Here is a 19,479-nt window from a genome sequence, read left to right as displayed (position 1 = left end):
AACCAGAAGAGAGGGGGGGAAACTATCTCTGGAAGATGGCCACCGAGAGAGAGAAGCTGTGCTGAAAGAACCACTAAGACGGTGACAAAACCGTGATTTATGTTTGTTGTAGTTTAAAGATTATCCTATTGTGTTCTTGTTTCATCTGGAGAAGAAGATGTGTGTTTTTCCTTGGAAGATTTTTCATTGATTATGTTTGAATGTTTTTGTTGACAAAATACTCTCAATAGAGAACCGTGTTCAATCAGAAAAACCTTTTTCCTGACTCGTTTATTCCACCTTCCCGCTTTAGAGTGACGCCTAATTACTTGGTACGCTCGCATTGGTGGAGGATGCGGGCATTAGGTGGACGAGTGACACAAGGATAAGTGAGTAAATCAAGATTCTTCCAGTAGACCCGGAGGAACCATTCAAGAACGATGGATAACGCCCTACTACAACAATTGTTCACAGCACAGCAGACAACCATAGAACTCCTGCAACAACAGCTGAGCCGACTAGAAGAACCTAGAGTTAAGCCAAGAGCGGCTGCTCACGCCATCTTACCTCGTCTCTCCAAGGAGGATGATATTGAGGCCTTCCTCATGACCTTCGAAAGGACGGCCACCTTGGAAGAGTGGCCGCCCACAGAATGGGCGAGCGCATTAGCCCCTCTTTTGACCGGGGTGGCTCAGGAAGCCTATTTTGACCTGGATTCCCGCGAAGCTGCGGACTATGGGCGACTAAAAACCGAGATCCTGTCCCGGTACCAGCTGACTGCCAGAGATAGGGCTGTAAAGTTCCATCAATGGACCTATACAGCTGATCAACCCGTCCGTGCCCAGATCTTCGCCTTAATACGACTGACGAAACAGTGGCTAGAACCTGGAAAGGGAGTAGGACATGTGATAGAGACTCTCGTAGTGGACAAGATATTGAGAGAATTACCCAGTGACTTAAAAAGGGTTGTGGGGCAAGCCAACCCGTTGTCAGCCGACGACATAGCCCAGGCGGTGGAAACATATCGGTCTACAGGGGAGTTGTTAAAAAGTGACAAGGAGGAACGGAAGGAGTCTTGCAATCCCGTACCACGACTCACCCCGGCGCACTCGCCACCGAAACGTCCAAGCCACTCCCGGAGGTGGGAGAAGTCAGCCACCACACAGCAGGGTCGGTGTTATAAATGTCAGTCTCCCAACCATTATGCCCCACAATGTCCTAGCAAGGATGAGCCCATGGTCACGGAGTCATCACTGCCTACCCCCACACATCTCGTTTTGAGGGGGCAGGATCAACACTGTTGGTTAGCAGAGATAGCCCCAGCCTCAGAGATTCCGGTGCAAGTCGAAGGACAAGATGTGGTAGCTATTCTCGACTCGGGAAGTATGGTTACGTTAGTAGAGGAGCGGATGGTGACCTCCGCAACACTGCTACCAGACAAAGTAGCCGTATCCTGTATCCATGGAGACACCCACTATTACCCCACTGTGAATCTGCCTATTCTCACTCCAAAAGGAAGGTGTACAGTCAGGGCCGGGAAAGTGCCGCAGCTGAAGGTGCCATTATTGATCGGGAGAGACTGTCCCTTATATAAGGAGCTTCGGCAGATGACGTTATGCACGGGAAGAAGGGGGACAGGAAAGAAGAGAAAATCCAAGCCCGAGGTAGTTGTCCTACAAGGAGACGTAGCCGCGTCCTCGTCCTCTGCAGCAGAGGAAGAAATAGCGACCCAACGTTTACGACAGATATTCCAAGAAACCACCGATGAAGACACATGTGAAGGGCTATACACAACGCAGGAAGGAAGGAGCAACCAGGCGCTAAGGGATATATTTGAAGCTCCATCCGAGGAGGGAACCTGGAAGGGATTCTCCTCGGTCACCCCAGATGGGGATGTGGAACAACCTCCACATCCCTCTACTGAGGTCGACCTGCCCCAGGAATTAAAGGGACAGTTCGGCACCTCGCAGCATAGAGACCCAGACTTAAGGGAGGCCATGAGGAAGGTGAAGGTGATCGACGGGAGGAACGTCGACGGATCAGGTGAGCCCCCTCTTCCTTACTATGCAATCAGGCGGGGTCTCTTATACTGGGTCGTACGACGAAGGGGGGAAAACCAGGAATTACTAATGGTGCCTAGGCCATACAGAGATACAGTTCTACAGTTAGCCCATTCCCATGTCCTAGGAGGACACCTGGCACGAGACAAGACTATTGACAGAATCATGCAGAGATTCTATTGGCCCCGGGTCACCCGGGATGTGGCCAGGTATTGTAGGACGTGTGATCAATGTCAACGTACAGCCCCACGGCCACACCTACGTAACCCTTTGATTCCTCTCCCCATCATAGAGACTCCCCTTGAACGCATAGCTATGGACCTCGTAGGACCCCTCCCAAAATCCGCCAGAGGACACGAGTACATCCTAGTGGTTATAGATTACGCTACCAAGTTCCCGGAGGCCATACCCCTGCGTAACATGTCGTCAAAGGGAATTGCCAAGGAGTTATTCCTGATGTTCTCTCGTGTGGGCCTCCCCAAGACTATCTTGACTGATCAAGGAACCCCGTTCATGTCCCGGTTGATGAAGGACTTGTGTCGGTTATATCAGGTTCAACAGATACGTACAAGCATATTCCACCCTCAAACAGACGGGTTGTGTGAACGCTTGAACAAAACGATAAAAAGCATGTTGAGAAGGGTGGTGTCCCGAGACGGGAAAAACTGGGACATGCTTCTCCCACACTTAATGTTTGCCCTGCGAGAAGTACCCCAGGCATCCACTGGATTCTCTCCGTTTGAATTGCTCTATGGCAGACCCTGTCGAGGAATCCTCGACTTAGCCAAGGAGACCTGGGAGACCCAACCATGCCCCTTTCGATCCACAATAGAACACGTTACCCTGATGAGAGACCGCCTGTCAGCAGTGTGGCCCATAGTCAAGGAGCATATGGAGAAGGCCCAAAGGACCCAAGGCCGGGCCTATGATAAGTCTGCGACCCCCGTGAGTTCACCGTGGGAGAGAAAGTGATGGTGCTTGTGCCCACGGCCGAACATCGCTTGCTGGCGCAGTGGAGGGGGCCCTACGAGGTAATGAAAAGGGTCTCACCGGTCAATTACCTCATCAAGCAACCTGACAGGAGGAAGAAGGTCCAAATCTATCACATAAACCTGCTGAAGACATACCATGGACGAGAGGAGGAGGTGGCTTTGATGGCCCTGGAGGGCAAAGGAAAAGAGGAGGCTCTACCACAGGTGCGCCGTGGCCAAACTCTCCTACCGGAGCAGTCAAGACAGCTAGACAAGCTGATTATGAACTTCGGTCGAATATTCTCTCCATTCCCAGGACAAACAGATGTCCTGTTCCACCATATCCACACTGAACCCGGCAAGAAGGTGCATATCCGCCGTTACAGGATTCCTGAGGCTCGCAGAGTCATCGCTAAGAAAGAGGTGAGGGAGATGTTGAGGATGGGCGTGATCGAGCCCTCGACGAGTGAGTGGTCCAGTCCCATAGTCCTGGTCCCCAAATCCGATGGTAGTATGAGACTCTGCAACGACTTTAGGGGCGTGAATGCCATCTCTACATTCGATGTGTATCCCATGCCCCGCGTGGATGAACTCTTGGAGCGCTTAGGAAAGGCCAAGTTCATCACTACCCTGGATTTGACGAAGGGATATTGGCAAGTGCCGGTGGCTCCGGAGGATCGCCCAAAGACTGCCTTCGCCACTCCAGAGGGGCTTTTCCAGTATGTGAGGATGCCCTTCGGACTGCACGGTGCCGCTACAACCTTCCAACGCCTCATGGATGCCATTCTACGGTCCCATCAAGAGTATGCAGCGGCGTACATAGACGATGAGGTCATCCACAGCGAGGACTGGGATAGTCACCTCCTGCGATTACGGGCGGTGCTCGTGAGTTTGGAAGCCACAGGGTTGACAGCCAATCCAAATAAATGCTGCCTGGGTTTGTCCGAAGCGGAATACCTGGGGTACACCGTGGGGAATGGGAAAATACGCCCACAGGCAGAGAAGACCAGGGCAATTCGTGACTGGCCTCGACCCCGGACCAAGCGAGACGTTCGGGCCTTCTTAGGGATAACAGGATATTATCGCCGTTTTATCCCGGGATATGCAACCATTGCCAACCCCCTCACAAACCTCATCAGGAAAAACCTGCCAAACCAGGTAGAGTGGAAAGACGAGACGGAAGAGGCCTTTCAATTGTTAAAAGATGGCCTGTGTTCTGATCCCGTTCTACAGGCTCCGGACTTCTCACAAGAGTTCATTGTGCAGGTCGACGCCTCGGATACAGGGCTCGGGGCCGTACTAGCTCAGGGTAAAGGTGAAGCAGAGAAGCCGATTCTCTTCATTAGTAGGAAACTCAGCGATCGGGAACAGAGGTATGCGACCGTAGAGAAAGAGGCCTTAGCCATCAAGTGGGCCCTCGATTATCTCCGGTACTACCTACTGGGTCGGAGGTTTGCATTAGTTACTAACCATGCGCCCCTCACGTGGATGGCTGGTAAGAGAAACAATAACAACAGAATAGCCAGATGGTTTTTGTCTTTACAACCATTCTCTTTCCATGTCATCCACAGGGCCGGATCGAGGAACGGGAATGCAGACGCGCTGTCCCGACACGACCAAGACGGTGCGTCTGGCGCCCGACCCTCCGGTTCGGTCCTGGGGGGGAAGGTATGTGGACGGACCACTAGAGGGCAGGCTGGGCTCATGGATAGTTGCCCAACAGAGCCTGGGAGACAAGGTAACCAGAGTCAATTAAGCACAGCTGACGGTACTAATGAGATACTCTCCTTCCCCTATAAAAGAGAGAATGGAACCAGAAGAGAGGGGGGGAAACTATCTCTGGAAGATGGCCACCGAGAGAGAGAAACTGTGCTGAAAGAACCACTAAGACGGTGACAAAACCGTGATTTATGTTTGTTGTAGTTTAAAGATTATCCTATTGTGTTCTTGTTTCATCTGGAGAAGAAGATGTGTGTTTTTCCTTGGAAGATTTTTCATTGATTATGTTTGAATGTTTTTGTTGACAAAATACTCTCAATAGAGAACCGTGTTCAATCAGAAAAACCTTTTTCCTGACTCGTTTATTCCACCTTCCCGCTTTAGAGTGACGCCTAATTACTTGGTACGCTCACAATGTAATGAGAAGAGAGAGCAAGCAGAAAAAGGAGGTGAGGAAAGATGAATGAATGACGGGGTAGAGAGAAAATACACTCATCAAAAGGATGATTACAAACTCCTCATTTTGCATTCAACTCAACAAGGAGAACGTTTGGTCTAGTCTAACGGTCGATCAAATAATGACTAGTGCATTGATCTGCGGAGAGTTACTAGAGAACCAGAAAATAGCATATTGAAGAGGCACACCGGTTCACAGAGTCTGCATATTTCAACTATTACCCGCCCATGTATTCCTTGAGTGTCATTGACTGTGTACAATAGACAATGTGAGATACTACAGTACCACACAAGTCCCCAGTGGGGCTCTATGGTAAGCCCCAATCTCCTATTTGGATGGGCTACACTGAGGCTGTGCAGAACATATCCTTGACAGAGGACTATATTAGACTCCAGCCTTGTTATCTTAGTGGGCACACAACAACAGGGCAAGTAAGAGTGGAAATATGGCATGTATAGTCTAAACAGGGGGAGCAGAATTGGAAGCGGTTAGCTGAAAACAAGAAAGATCAATTAAACCAGTTGATTGGGGTGAGCCGGTCACATTGAGGTTTGAATGACACTTCAGACAATGTACAGTACGTGAAGAGGTGACCGGTTATTTTGACACACCAGTCACCGGACCGAACCCTGCGGTGCTCACAGCCAATCAGGAAGGAATAGAAGGACAGTGTTAAAGAGTCCAGGGCAAAGGGATTCAAAGGAGAGGTGGACATTAGGGGGACGTTCCCAGTGACCTGTACTTGTGTAGGCCTCATCCTTGATGTGTCCTAACAGGGAAGAAAAAGACAGAGAAAGAGGATTAAAGGAGCAAGAGAAATGTGAGACATCAAAGCTTCCTCTGTTTGATTTTCTTCTTTGACTGCCGCCTTTACATTGTGTCAGGCTGGGAAGGAGAGACAGAGAGCGAGAAAGAGGGAAAGAAAAAGGGAAAGACAAAGAGAGAAATAAAGACAGAGAGAGACACAGACAGAGTGTGAGTGACGAGGGGGGCCACTTAGCATGAGTGTCACGCCGGTGTCACTGCCTCTCCAGAGCGTTCGCTTCCTCAGATCGTGTCCAGATAGCGCGTTAGTGCACAGCAAACACTTAGCAGGTGTTCAGCAAACTCAACTAATGCACAGTCAGCTCCGTCCGATCTACAGAGCAGGGGTGACCAAAGCCTGAAATCACCTCTTCTTCCTCTTTCTCTCCATCCTACCGCCTCCTAATAGGAGGCATCTGAGGATGGAGTTTCAGAACCAGAAGGGGGACTAGAGGAGGGATATGTAGAAGGGATGGAACTGAATCCCAAACAAGCATCAGTAAAAAGAAAAATCCATCCAGTCGATGGTCACGAGAATCGATTGCATTGGAAAACCTGAGGGTAAAGATATTTCAGCATTGCAAAACTTTGCACCAGGTTAGAGTAGCACATTTTCATTTGAAATCACTTGGGATAACAAGCATGCTTCACAACAAGTATCACCAAGGTTGGGATCAATTCCACTTTCTAATTTATATGGAATTGACAAACGTGGTGGCGGCGGCGGGCGGCAGGGATATAATGGTCTGGGGAGTACAGTAGGGAAAGACAGAACCTTACCACTTACACCTACTGAGTCCACTGTAAAACAGGATGTATTTAGGAGGCAGGAGGTACTCAGTAGTACCCATTAGCCAGCCTTCATATAAATAAGTCACGGCTGACTGGGTGGGGAATGGAAAAGGTGCTCATGTTGCCAAATGAGATGGGAAATGAGAATGACTGAGCCTCCTAGAAACCACATCCTGTTTTACAATGCAGCCCAGACCAAGGCAAAGCACACCAGAGGATCTAGCAGTCAAACATAGAGAGCTTAAGAAGTTTACATGGGAGGCTTCCCAACTACGCCCCGGAGAGCCAGGGAGGGAAAGGGAAAAGAAGAAAGAGTTGTAGATAGATTTAGAGACGGTGTGAGAGACCAACAGCTAGAACTACAGTGAGAGAGAATGACAGTCAGAAAGAGAGCGAGAAAGACAGCCTGTTTGTAACTGAGGTATGGAATTATGCCACTAAACTAGGGCAAAAGTGGTGTTAAAATGGTGCTATTGTTAGGATGCTACTGTACTCTCAACTTTAAATGGAATGGGAGAGTTACAGTTTGACAAATATGCACAAGGCCTATTAATGGCCTGCCAAACATCTTAGCTATGTTCCTAGCTTTGTAGAGCCACATAGGGAGTACACTACTCTGTGTTAGTTCACTACGGTTGCGTTCATTAGGAACAAAAACAGCAGAGAACATTTTGTGCCAACTGAATGCAACCCATGTCTTTCCAGGTTACCGGACTGTAACTTACTGCATGTGGATATTTTATTTATTTATTTCACCTTTATTTAACCAGGTAGGCAAGTTGAGAACAAGTTCTCATTTACAATTGCGACCTGGCCAAGATAAAGCAAAGCAGTTCGACACATATAACAACACAGAGTTACACATGGGGTGAAACAAACAGTCAATAATACAGTAGAAAAATACGTCTATATACAATGTGAGCAAATGAGGTGAGATAAGGGAGGTAAAGTAAGAAAAAAAGGCCATGGTGGCAAAGTAAATACAATATAGCAAGTAAAACACTGGAATGGTAGATTTGCAGTGGAAGAATGTGCAAAGTAGAGATTGAAATAATGGGGTGCAAAGGAGCAAAATAAATAAAGTAGGGAAAGAGGTAGTTTGGGCTAAATTATAGATGGGCTATGTACAGGTGCAGTAATCTGTGAGCTGTTCTGACAGCTGGTACTTAAAGCTAGTGAGGGAGATAAGTGTTTCCAGTTTCAGAGATGTTTGTAGTTCGTTCCAGTCATTGGCAGCAGAGAACTGGAAGGAGAGGCGGCCAAAGGAAGAATTGGGTTTGGGGGTGACCAGAGAGACATACCTGCTGGAGTGTGTGCTACAGGTGGGTGCTGCTATGGTGACCAGCGAGCTGAGATAAGGGGGGACTTTATCTAGCAGGGTCTTGTAGATGACCTGGAGCCAGTGGGTTTGGCGACGAGTAAGAAGCGAGGGCCAGGGCCTCCCGGGTGGCGCAGTGGTTAAGGGCGCTGTACTGCAGCGCCAGCTGTGCCATCAGAGTCCCTGGGTTCGCGCCCAGGCTCTGTCGTAACCGGCCGCGACCGGGAGGTCCGTGGGGCAATGCACAATTGGCCTAGCGTCGTCCGGCTTAGGGAGGGCTTGGTTGGTAGGGATGTCCTTGTCTCATCGCGCACCAGCGACTCCTGTGGCGGGCCGGGCGCAGTGCGCGCTAACCAAGGTTGCCGGGTGCACGGTGTAGCCTCCGACACATTGGTGCGGCTGGCTTCCGGGTTGGATGCGTGCTGTGTTAAGAAGCAGTACGGCTGGTTGGGTTGTGTATCGGAGGACGCATGACATTCAACCTTCGTCTCTCCCGAGCCCGTACGGGAGTTGTAGCGATGAGACAAGATAGTAGCTACTACAACAATTGGATACCACGAAAAAGGGGTAAAAAAACAATAAAAAATAAATTTAAAAAAAAGCGAGGGCCAGCCAACGAGAGCTTACAGGTCTATATTATTATTAGGTCTATATTGTATTATTATATTCGGTATATATTCGGGCTAGTTTAACTGAACTCTGCAGACAGTGCAGAGACGCTTATTGCCAGCGATAGAGGAGCAGTTATTCCATCCATAGAGGCAATGTTGGACCTTAGAGTGAAGACTGCAGTCTATGGGGGCCCGAATGGCGACTCTGTTGCCTCTAAACAAGAGTTTTGTTCATTGTCTGTGATCACGCCACTACAAGGAAAGAGAGGCGGAGAAGGGGAGGATTTTTGGAGAGATAGCTTATTAAGCTCAGATCCATAGTTTTCCTATGTGGATTTAGAGAGCCTGGAAGGATGTTACTAGCTAACTGACACTCCACCTACTTAGCTCTACCTCCACTAACAGACAGACCGGAGCAAGATCCTCCAGAAGTCCAGAAAGCAGCTGCAGCAGTAATTGTGACAAACTCTGCTTCACAGATAGGGGGAAATTCTAATGACTAAGCCCAGTTCAAACTAAAGGAGTGAGGAGGAGTCTAATCTAGATCTAATTCTTCTAGAGCGGGTTGGGATGTCTCACTGGGCTTTGAACGAAGATCTAGTTCAATCGAAACCTAAGATCTAGAGGGAGGATGGAGTATAGCAGATATGTAGGAGATAATGTAGGGGATAAAAAAGACTGGCGGTACAGTACCTGAGAAGCGATTGCGCTTGCGACATTTAGTTGTAGCATTCGGCTGAAATCCACTCCATTTGAAAAGAAGGGGGAGGTAGAAAGGGGGCTGGTGGGAGAGAACTAACAACCAAGAGACAGTGAGTGATGGACATGGCGATGGCGTTTTGTCAGAAAGGGCTACCCACTGCCATCCCTGTGACACTGGGAGCATTTGTCAAGCAGCACCGATATCAGGTAACCACGCTGGGATTTGTGTGTACAGTACATTAGCCGTTGGGTTAGCAGCTGAAAATGCCACATTTAGTTTTTAATAGGAAATAGTTTAGAACCGTACAGCTTAACCATTAATACATTATTTTTTTAAATGTTTGCCCTCTTTTTTGTGGTATATAATTGTTAGTAGTTACTATCTTGTCTCATCACTACAACTCCCGTACGGGCTCGGGAGAGATGAAGGTCAAGAGCCATGCGTCCTCCAAAACACAACCCAACCCAACCCAACCAAGCCGCACTGCTTCTTAATACAGCGCGCATCCAACCCGGAAGCCAGCCGCACCAATGTGTCGGAGGAAACACCGTGCACCTAGCGACCTGGTCAGCGTGCACTGCGCCCGTCCCGCCACAGGAGTCGCTAGTGCGTGATCAGACAAGGATATCCCTACCGGCCAAACCCTCACTAACCCTGACGACGCTTGGCCAATTGTGCGCGGCCCCATGGACCTCCCGGTTGCAGCCGGCTGCGACAGAGCCTGGGCTCAAACCCAGAGTCTCTGGTTGCACAGCTAGCACTGCTCAGCTAGCGCAGCTAGCACTGCTCAGCTAGCGCAGATAGCACTGCTCAGCTAGCGCAGATAGCACTGCCACCACTGTGGTCTAAGACATCGCCACAGCTAGCACTGCATCGCCTTAGACCACTGCGCTACCCGGGAGCTTGGTTCAACTGATAGGCAAAGTAGTTCATTTGAATAAAACCTGTTCTTACTGTATGTCTACACATGGTTCTTCATTGTTGTGATATAATTAACGTGGCAATATTCGCTTTTAGACACAATCTTGAGCTGAAAGTGACCATTGAAACCCAACTGCAGAGCTACTTGACACATGCCAGAGAAGACGGGGTAACACCTGAATCATACTCAACATATACAAACTTTATTATTGTTTTTCTGTCTTCAGGCTACTCAGTATGGACTACATTACAATGTGCTGTAATAAACAGATATGTTTTTAAATCTTTTATACAAAACAGAGAATTACTGTTTGCCTTATACCAAATGGCTGGTCAATGGAGGCTACGTGACAATAATATACAACATAACATATTAAGAGTGATACAGGGATATATTGTCATACAGTACTTTTAGCTAGCTCTCCAACACTCATTTTTGTATTCATTAGGAATCCCCATTAGCTGTTGCCATGGCAGTAGCTACACGTTAAGGCACTTACATTACACATAAAACAGTACATCATAATATTATTACACCACTGTGCATCTACAAAAGGAAATGTATAATACCGCCATACAACAATATTACAATGCACATGTGTGTGTGTGCTAGCATGTGTGTAAGTGTAACGTTTCACATCCGTTATATAAGTATGCATGTCTGTACCTTGGTGTGTCTCTTCACAGTGCCCGCTGTTCCATAAGATGTTTATTTTCATCTTTTTATCTGATTCTACTGCTTGCATCGGCTACCTGATGTGGAATAGAGTTCCATGTAATCAATGGCTCTATGTAGCACTGTGTGCCTCCCATAGTCTGTTCTGGACTTGGGGACTGTGAAGAGACTTCGGGTGGCATGGAGTATCTTGTCAGACAGGTCAGGTACAAATTGCAAAACAACTTTCTTACATCACCTTTAAAGTATGCACCTGATTTCTTCTTGGAGAGTTAAAGGGAAAAAGCCAGACTTAACAGCTTAATATTTCAAGAGGAAATCCTAATTATCCCAAAGTGAGTGGGCTTCCTTCAGAGAGCAGTTTCGTAGAACTAGCCAGTCTTACAGCTTTCTTTTTCCTTTGCTCATGTTTTCCCCAAAAAAACAGATTCTCTTCCAGGTGGACTGAGGAGCTAAATTATTTAAGTGTCAGAAAGACTTCAGGGAAGGATATCCATTACTCAGAAAAAAGAAGAGAAACATTTCTGAGAACCCTAAAGGAAGTTGCCCTCTAATATTTACTAAAAGGAAAGAAACGGCTCTCTCCCTCTCCCACACACACTGGCCATAAAGTAACCCCTCCTCTCTCTCTCTCGAGCGCTCTCAAACAACACTCAGTAAACCAACTCAGCTCCCTCTCTCACACACACACCTTTCCCTAACATTACATGACATACGTTGATTTCCCGCACAATAACAACCTGACGACTGCTATCAAGTAACCAGGGTTTCATCCAGAGACATGTCCTCCCGTTAGACCAGTGTGTCAGACTTGCTGTCATCATATAGCCTGTCTGTAGTCAGAGGATAGCCTGAGACTCAGTCCTGACCAGTGCAGTGACCAGGACATTGGGACTCAGTCCGAAACCCGTTCTACAAGCACCATTCACCCTGTCACGCTGACTCATATCACATGACCTAGGCCTTGGCCTCACCCTGCAGCAGAGTTCTGTTTGTGGACCCTACTGTTGGAAGGGAGTAAGTTGCCTGAGCTGACTGAGCTGGAGGCTGGGTTTGTGTTTAAGGACAGTTAGTCAACACAAGGGTGTTCATATTAAACCTGAGCTGGGAGCTCAGCTGGTCATAAAGGTATGATGCTGTGCTGTGAAGGCTTTCATATTTCACAATTACTCACAGCTATAAATAGGTCAATCAAGACTACCCAGATGCAAGCAAGTTGTCAAGGGTGAGTTGTGTAGGGAGAGAGGAATAGAGAGAGCGAGCACTGTACTACCATATGGCCATCCTCTGAGGGTCTGGTGACAGACACATGAATCAGCTGCTCCATCTGGGACCACATCAATACAACAGTTTCACAATAGGCTTTATATCCTGCTTATGATTAATACTAACACAGCATTAATACATCTGACTTATTTTCTGAACTGAAGATGGCTTGCGTGCCCTATCATAGGCTATGCTTGGGTTCAGAGGTTCAATGCTGTATATTTCAGGATGTTGACAGTTGCAGATGATATGACAGTGCTACGAAGTACAAGATATTGCATTTTGACGTGGCCTGGTCAGGGCTTGGTATGGCCTAAATATTGAATGTAGGTCCATTGGTGGAGTGGAATGGCATGGCATTCCAAATGACATATTAGATTAGAGCTCGTCTGCTCTGCTTGGAGCTTTGGATTTAATCGTCCAGGGGAAAGAGCAGTACTGCAGATGCAACACTGCAAATGTACTGCACTTTAATTCAACTATGTTTGACAACTTGAGTCTGACAACCTTATGATTACATTTTGTATTGTTTATTTTGAATGGTAGCCCTTCTAGTTATTGAATGCGTATGGTCAATGTACATGTCATAGTGTGCCATGATGAATGTCCTGTGGTGTAGGCTAGAGCTGTGACATGACTTTATGTGGTGTTATGACCTGTGTGTGTTGACACATGACCCTTTGTGTCTGTGGGGCTTTGCTTTGCTCTGGCCCTCCATGAGCCTGACAGACAGGAATACTCCCCACCGTCATGAGCCCTGGCCCAGCCCCTAGCCGGCCCACAGGCAAATAGCTCTCCTGCCTCAAACACACCCTCATGATACTCTCACATAGGCTTTACACACAGTCCCTTCACACACTCACATTTCTCTGTTGCCATCATCAGCAACCACTCCAAAAACACATGCAGGCAGATAGCCACAGTACACACACATTCTCACTATATTGTTCCATACACAGCACAGTGAGCACACAGTCTCCCTTAGTGACACACAGGCAGGGCATGTTTAAACAGGTCTTCCAAATCCTGAAAGGGGAGCTATCAGGGCCATCTTGCTATTAACACCCCCCTGCTCCATAGTTGGTGCATTCACAGTGAGAGGGTCAGCCTCAATGGACTTTTCTCTGGAGGTGCCATTTCAGTCACACTGGCACTAACTGACGGTTTCTGTACAACAAATATCGTCAGTGATACTTTGTACATTATTTTTTCCTCAAGCCAGACTGGCAGGTACTGACTCTATATCATGTGACCCAGCCCATCGCCAGCTTCAGTAGCTGCTGAAATCATCATTAAACCCTCCACAGTACAGCTGCTATGCGGGTCGCCATCTGTGGCCACTGTCAATTGATCATGGCTAGGAGGGATCCAGCTTTTGTCAAATTAACATCAGATGTGACTTTTCATAGCAGGTTAGGAGAATTAGGTTAAGGTTAGGAAAAGGGTTAGTCTTAGCTAAAATAAAATAAAAATCGAACTTTTGACATTCATTTGACAACAGCTGGATCCCTTTCTAGCCATGACCCTGTCAATTTTACTCCTCAAATTAGGCAGCGATGGCAGCCATTAACTGCAAAGAAAGTGGCAAACTGTCACTGTCACTCTTGGCCAAAGAAGCCTGATGAGGAATGAGGAACCTTTCAATGTATTTCCCCCCTCCATTGTTAATAACAATGAACAGAGGCTGAATATCTCTATGAAATGACATGTCATTCCACATCCTCTCCACACTGTTTGACTGAGACAGCAGCAGCAGCAGCAGTAACCTAGGGCAGGAGAGGACTCCACTCACACAGGTCATCCTGCCTGTATCATGATCAACCCATGCCTACATAACATGCCTGCAATGCATGCCCCACCATATGCTTTCTGCTCCATTCGTCTGAGATGGCTGCTGGGGCTTCAGGGCCAGAGAGGCAGGGAGGGAAACAGGGAGGAGAAGGGAGAGGAATGTTGAGAGAAAGAGGGAAAGGGTGATGAGTTAGAGAGAAAGAGGGGGGAGGAAGGGTGAGAGAGAAAGACAGAGTTTGGAGGGAGAATGATGGGAAGAGGAGTGAAGGAGAGAGAGAGTACTGCAGTATTTTCAAAGCACAGCTTGCTCTGTGTTGTGTACTGTGCTAAAGTGGCTCAAGGTGCTTTACAACAGTGTGTGAAGCCCTGAGTGTTCGCATTATAAAGGAAGCACACTAAAAATGCGGCTCAAACGGATGATCATGAATATTAAGATGTAAGGCTTTTAAGATGCAATCATTATTTAGTATATATCAGCATGGACACTAATAACAAGATTGTCAGTCTTCAACAATGTTCAGTGTAGCATAGCAAAAACTAAGAGAAGTTCAGTAAGCTATAATAGACTTCACTACACAGGGTATTAACCGGCTTTTTCAGAACGTGTCAACAGTTTGAAGTGTCAATCTCGAGAAGAGTGAATCCTCGTATGAATGAATCCATCCAACTGATTTGGTGAAGTGATAGGACAGAACAGAGTAGTGTCGTATTCTCTCAGAAGAGGTGACTCAGAACAGAAAGGATGTGGGATGAGCTTCCAGAGGTTGTTTGGAAAGGGCTGGGTTGTTGGTAGTTACGTGAAGGTGACACAACCCTTGGCATAACCCTGGAACCCATTTCAAACAGTCTGTGTCAGTCTGTGATTTGATTAGGATGTGTGTCCTCTGTGCGTGTGTAGATTGCTGTAAGGCAACCTCCAGTAGCCAGCAAGTCTACAGATGACACTATTTACGGTCACCTATAGATCCTGAATGGTGAGAAGAGACTGTCCTTGAATGAATGAACAGAGTGTACTGTTGGAGGAATTCAGAACACAGAATAGATGCTAGAACAGGGATCCATTCAAGGACTAAACTTATTTTGATTAACAGTTAATCAGAGCAAGTCATGACCATTTACAATGAGGGGTTAATGTGTGCAAACACTGTGTTATGGTCCAATACTGAGTGCCATTGTGACTGAGGAGATGGCGCTGGCCTTCGTTGGAAGGAAAGCAGCACTTGTTCTCAGTTCAAGATATAAGTTTTGTCTTCAGACTTAGCTTGACCTGTCAAGATGATTTCTTATACACATACACTACCGTTCAAAAGTGTGGGGTCACAGACATTTTTTTGTCCATTAAAATAACATAAAATTGATCAGAAATACAGTGTAGATATTGTTAATGTTGTAAATTACTATTGTAGCTGGAAACAGCTGATTATTTTATGGAATATCTACATAGGCAACCAGAGGCCCATTATCAGCAACCATCACTTCTGTGTTCCAATGGCACGTTGTGTTAGCTAATCCAAGTTTATAATTTTAAAAGGCTAATTGATCATTAGAAAAACTTTCTGCAATTATGTTAGCACAGCTGAAAACTGTTGTTCTAATTAAAGAAGCAATAAAACTGGCCATCTTTAGACTAGTTGAGTATCTGGAGCATCAGCATTTGTGGGTTCGATTACAGGGTCAAAATGTCCAGAAACAAATAACTTTCTTCTGAAACTCATCAGTCTATTATTGTTCTGAGAAATGAAGGCTATTCCATGTGAGAAATTTCCAAGAAACTGAAGATCTCGTGCAATGCTGTGTACTACTCCCTTCACAGAACAGTGCAAACTGGCTCTAACCAGAAAAGAAAGAGTGGGAGGCCCCGGTGCACAACTGAGCAAGAGGAGAAGTACATTAGAGTGTCTAGTTTTAGAAACAGATGCCTCACAAGTGCTCAACTGGCAGCTTCATTAAATAGTACCCGCAAAACACCAGTCTCAACGTCAACAGTGAAGAGGCGACTCCGGGATACTGGCCTTCTAGGCAGAGTTGCAAAGAAAAAGCCATATCTCAGACTGGCCAATAAAAAGAAAAGATTAAGATGGGCAAAAGAACACAGACACTGGACAGAGGAAGATTGGAAAAAAGTGTTATGGACAGACGAATCTAAGTTTGAGGTGTTCGGTTCACAAAGAAGAACATTCACTCCAGATGCTGGAGGAGTGCTTGACGCCATCTGTCAAGCATGGTGGAGGCACTGTGATGGCCTGGGTGTGCTTTGGTGGTGTAAAAGTGGGAGATTTGTGCATGGTAAAAGGGACCTTGAAGAAGGAAGGCTATCACTCCATTTTGCAACGCCATGCCATACCCTGTGGACAGCGCTTAATTGGAACCAATTTCCTCCTACAACAGGACAATGACCAAAAGCACAGCTCTTAACTATTTAGGGAAGAAGCAGTCAGCTGGTATTCTGTCTATAATGGAATGGCCAGCACAGTCACCGGATCTCAACCCTATTGAGCTGTTGTGGGAGCAGCTTGACCATATGGTACAAAAGAAGTGCCCATCAAGCCAATCCAACTTGTGGGAGGTGCTTCAGGAAGCATGGGGTGACAACTCTTCAGATTACCTCAACAAATTGACAACTAGAAGCCAAAGGTCTGCAGGGCTGTAATTGCTGTAAATGGAGGATTCTTTACCGAAAGCAAATTTTCAAGGACACAATTATTATTTCAATTAAAAATCATTATTTATAACCTTGTCAACGTCTTGACTATATTTTATAATCATTTTGCAACTCATTTCATGTATGTTTTCATGAAAAACAAGGACATTTCTAAGTGACCTCAAACTTTTGAACGGTAGTGTGCATATGAACATGTATGTCCTTAGACAGCACACACCAACACCAATGGCATTCGCCCTTTCTCTATCACACACACAAACGTAGAGACAGTCTCCTTACCTTCTTCACTGACACAGTCACACAAAATCTCCCCTGGTGACACACTGCGATTTAATGCCGCTGGTATCGCACTCATTCACACAACATCACATTCATTACAGAAGAAGCAGCCCTGAAGACTTGTTGCATTCAGAGGTGGATTGCTGACTGAAAGATTGCTTTATCATTCCTTTTCAGAGTGCTTCAACTAACTATTCCTGAAAATATGTCACATAACTGTGCTGTCTGAGCCTTGCATAACAAATACACTTTTACCTATAATACACTCTAGGCTAACACAATACAACCAGCTGCCTCCTAAAGGTCAAACCTGTATTTTTCTGGTCTACAGGGAGATCATGATAGCTAATAAGTTGAGTAATAATATGAGTCTCAAAAGCACTTTTCAGTTCTGCTAAGGTAGGCTAAGGTAAATGACTTGAATGGGAGCGGATGCTTTTTTAATGGAGTCCATAATTAACCCAGACACCATCGACAGAGAACCCCATTCCACAGCCGCTATCACACTGTATTATGTATAAGTTCCTTATAGATAATTGCCTGGCTGGAATTATAATCAGGTTAGTAGTGATTTCGCTGAAAGAGCTTTGCGGATGAATATTTGAGAGAGCATTCCTACAGCACTGGTATCCAACCCTGGTCCTGGAGAACTAGCTGATTCAGCTTATCAATAAATCATCAAGACATGGTTGGTGGAATCAGCAGTTTCAGTGCCGGGTCGAGGCAAAGCTTGCCCAGACTGTAGCACTCCAGAGACTAGGGTTGGATACAACTGGTATTCAGTCTTTAGAATAATGCATGATATACTTGATATAGGCCTACACTTGATAAATATTAATTAGGCCTAAACCACATCTCCCACAAGCCACAGTGTTCTCTCACCATCTTTGCTGTCGGCTGTCTTGGCTACCGCAGAGTTGGAGTCGAAGCTGTCCTGCATGTGTTGCCCATGGAAACAGATTAGGTGCTCCACCTCGATGAGGTCACTCTCGTCCTCATCCAATGGGAGCCAGGTGCCATCTATGAACCACTGGCTCCTCATGACAGGGATGCTCTCCTGTTCTGAGGGTGGGAGAGAGAAAGGAGCACGGGGAAATTCGAAAGAGATTTACACAAGCATTCGATTTGTTTTTCTTTTCAATGTTTCCATTTGATTGTTTCCTACTGGGAATGAAATGCTGAGGTAATCAAAGACAACGTGAGTAATGCATCCTGAGCCAGTTGGTAACAACTCTATCTGTGTGGTGTTGACACAGCATGCAAATAAGACTAGGTAGGTACGTTTGTGACGGCTACAATACGACAGGTAATCCGGCACCGCATAAAGCTAGGCATTGGCAATCTCAGTTGTATGTGGAAAGAGGCCAAAGTTACAGAACTAATTCGTTTAGAATTAGTAGTTGGTGAGAGCATGACAACATGCTCTCACAACTACTGTGTATTCTAGCTAATAGCACAGAGTTTGGGCGTGACTTTGTTCCTACAAACAGGGAGCAAGCAACACACGGTTATCACCATTTATAGAGCAGCAAAGACATAAACACTCTTATGGAATCCCTTTTACTCAGGCGACATTTGTCATTGGATGTGGTGCAGAGAGTACATACAGTATGTAGGATAGTGAAAATGCCAATGTCTCTGAAAAGTCTTATTAAACCAAACAGACTCTAGTGAGCTCATGAATATACCAAACTGTAATATTACAGGCCCAAACATAGTAACAGTCTCAAACTGATTACAACATCTAGCGAACTCAGACAATTAGCCATGCATCCCTTAATGGAAAATGAAATACCCTGCTGGCCTGACCAAGTAATCCAGGGCTCTATAGCAACAGGCCCTATAACCATATGGGTCCATTCATTTTCACCATGGCTGGCTTTCTTGGAAATCTACATTAATTAGTTAGCACGGTCCAGATACATTCAATGGAGGCAGTGCCCAATATAGTGGATAAACTAATACAAATGGGCCACCGTTGTGGATTTGTGAGAGGTGGCAAAGATAAACTACAGGTGCATTAGTTTTCTAAAATATGATGGCCTGACTCTACTCCGGATTGCGACAAAACAGTGCATTCAGAGAGTATTCAGAACCCATTCTAAAATCAAATTCAATTGATTGGACATGATTTGGAGAGGCACACACCTGTCTATATAAGGTCCCACAGTTGACAGTGCATGTCAGAGCAAAAACCAAGCGGGAAGGTCAAAGGAATTGTCTGTAGAGCTCAGAGACCGGATTGTGTCGAGGCACAGGTCTGGGGAAGGGAATCAAAAAATGTCTGCAACATTGAAGGTCCCCAAGAGCACAGTGGCCTCCATCATTCTTAAATGGAAGAAGTTTGGAACCACCAAGACTCTTCCTAGAGCTGGTCGCCAGGTCAAACTGAGCAATCAGGGGAGAAGGGCCTTGGTCAGGGAGGTGACCAAGAACCCAATAGTCACTGACAGAGCTCCTGAGTTCCTCT

The 19,479-nt window shown here is 46.3% G+C and overlaps 1 pseudogene; it reads right to left on the bottom strand.

Annotated features, from left to right (window-relative positions):
- The window catches only part of LOC115138816 (phospholipase DDHD1-like), a 42,676-nt pseudogene that overhangs the window by 19,735 nt on the left and 3,462 nt on the right, over positions 1-19,479 (bottom strand).

The sequence above is a fragment of the Oncorhynchus nerka genome, linkage group LG12 (genome assembly GCF_034236695.1).
Source record: "Oncorhynchus nerka isolate Pitt River linkage group LG12, Oner_Uvic_2.0, whole genome shotgun sequence".
NCBI classification, from domain to species: domain Eukaryota; kingdom Metazoa; phylum Chordata; class Actinopteri; order Salmoniformes; family Salmonidae; genus Oncorhynchus; species Oncorhynchus nerka.
This window is presented reverse-complemented; position numbering and strand designations above follow the sequence as displayed.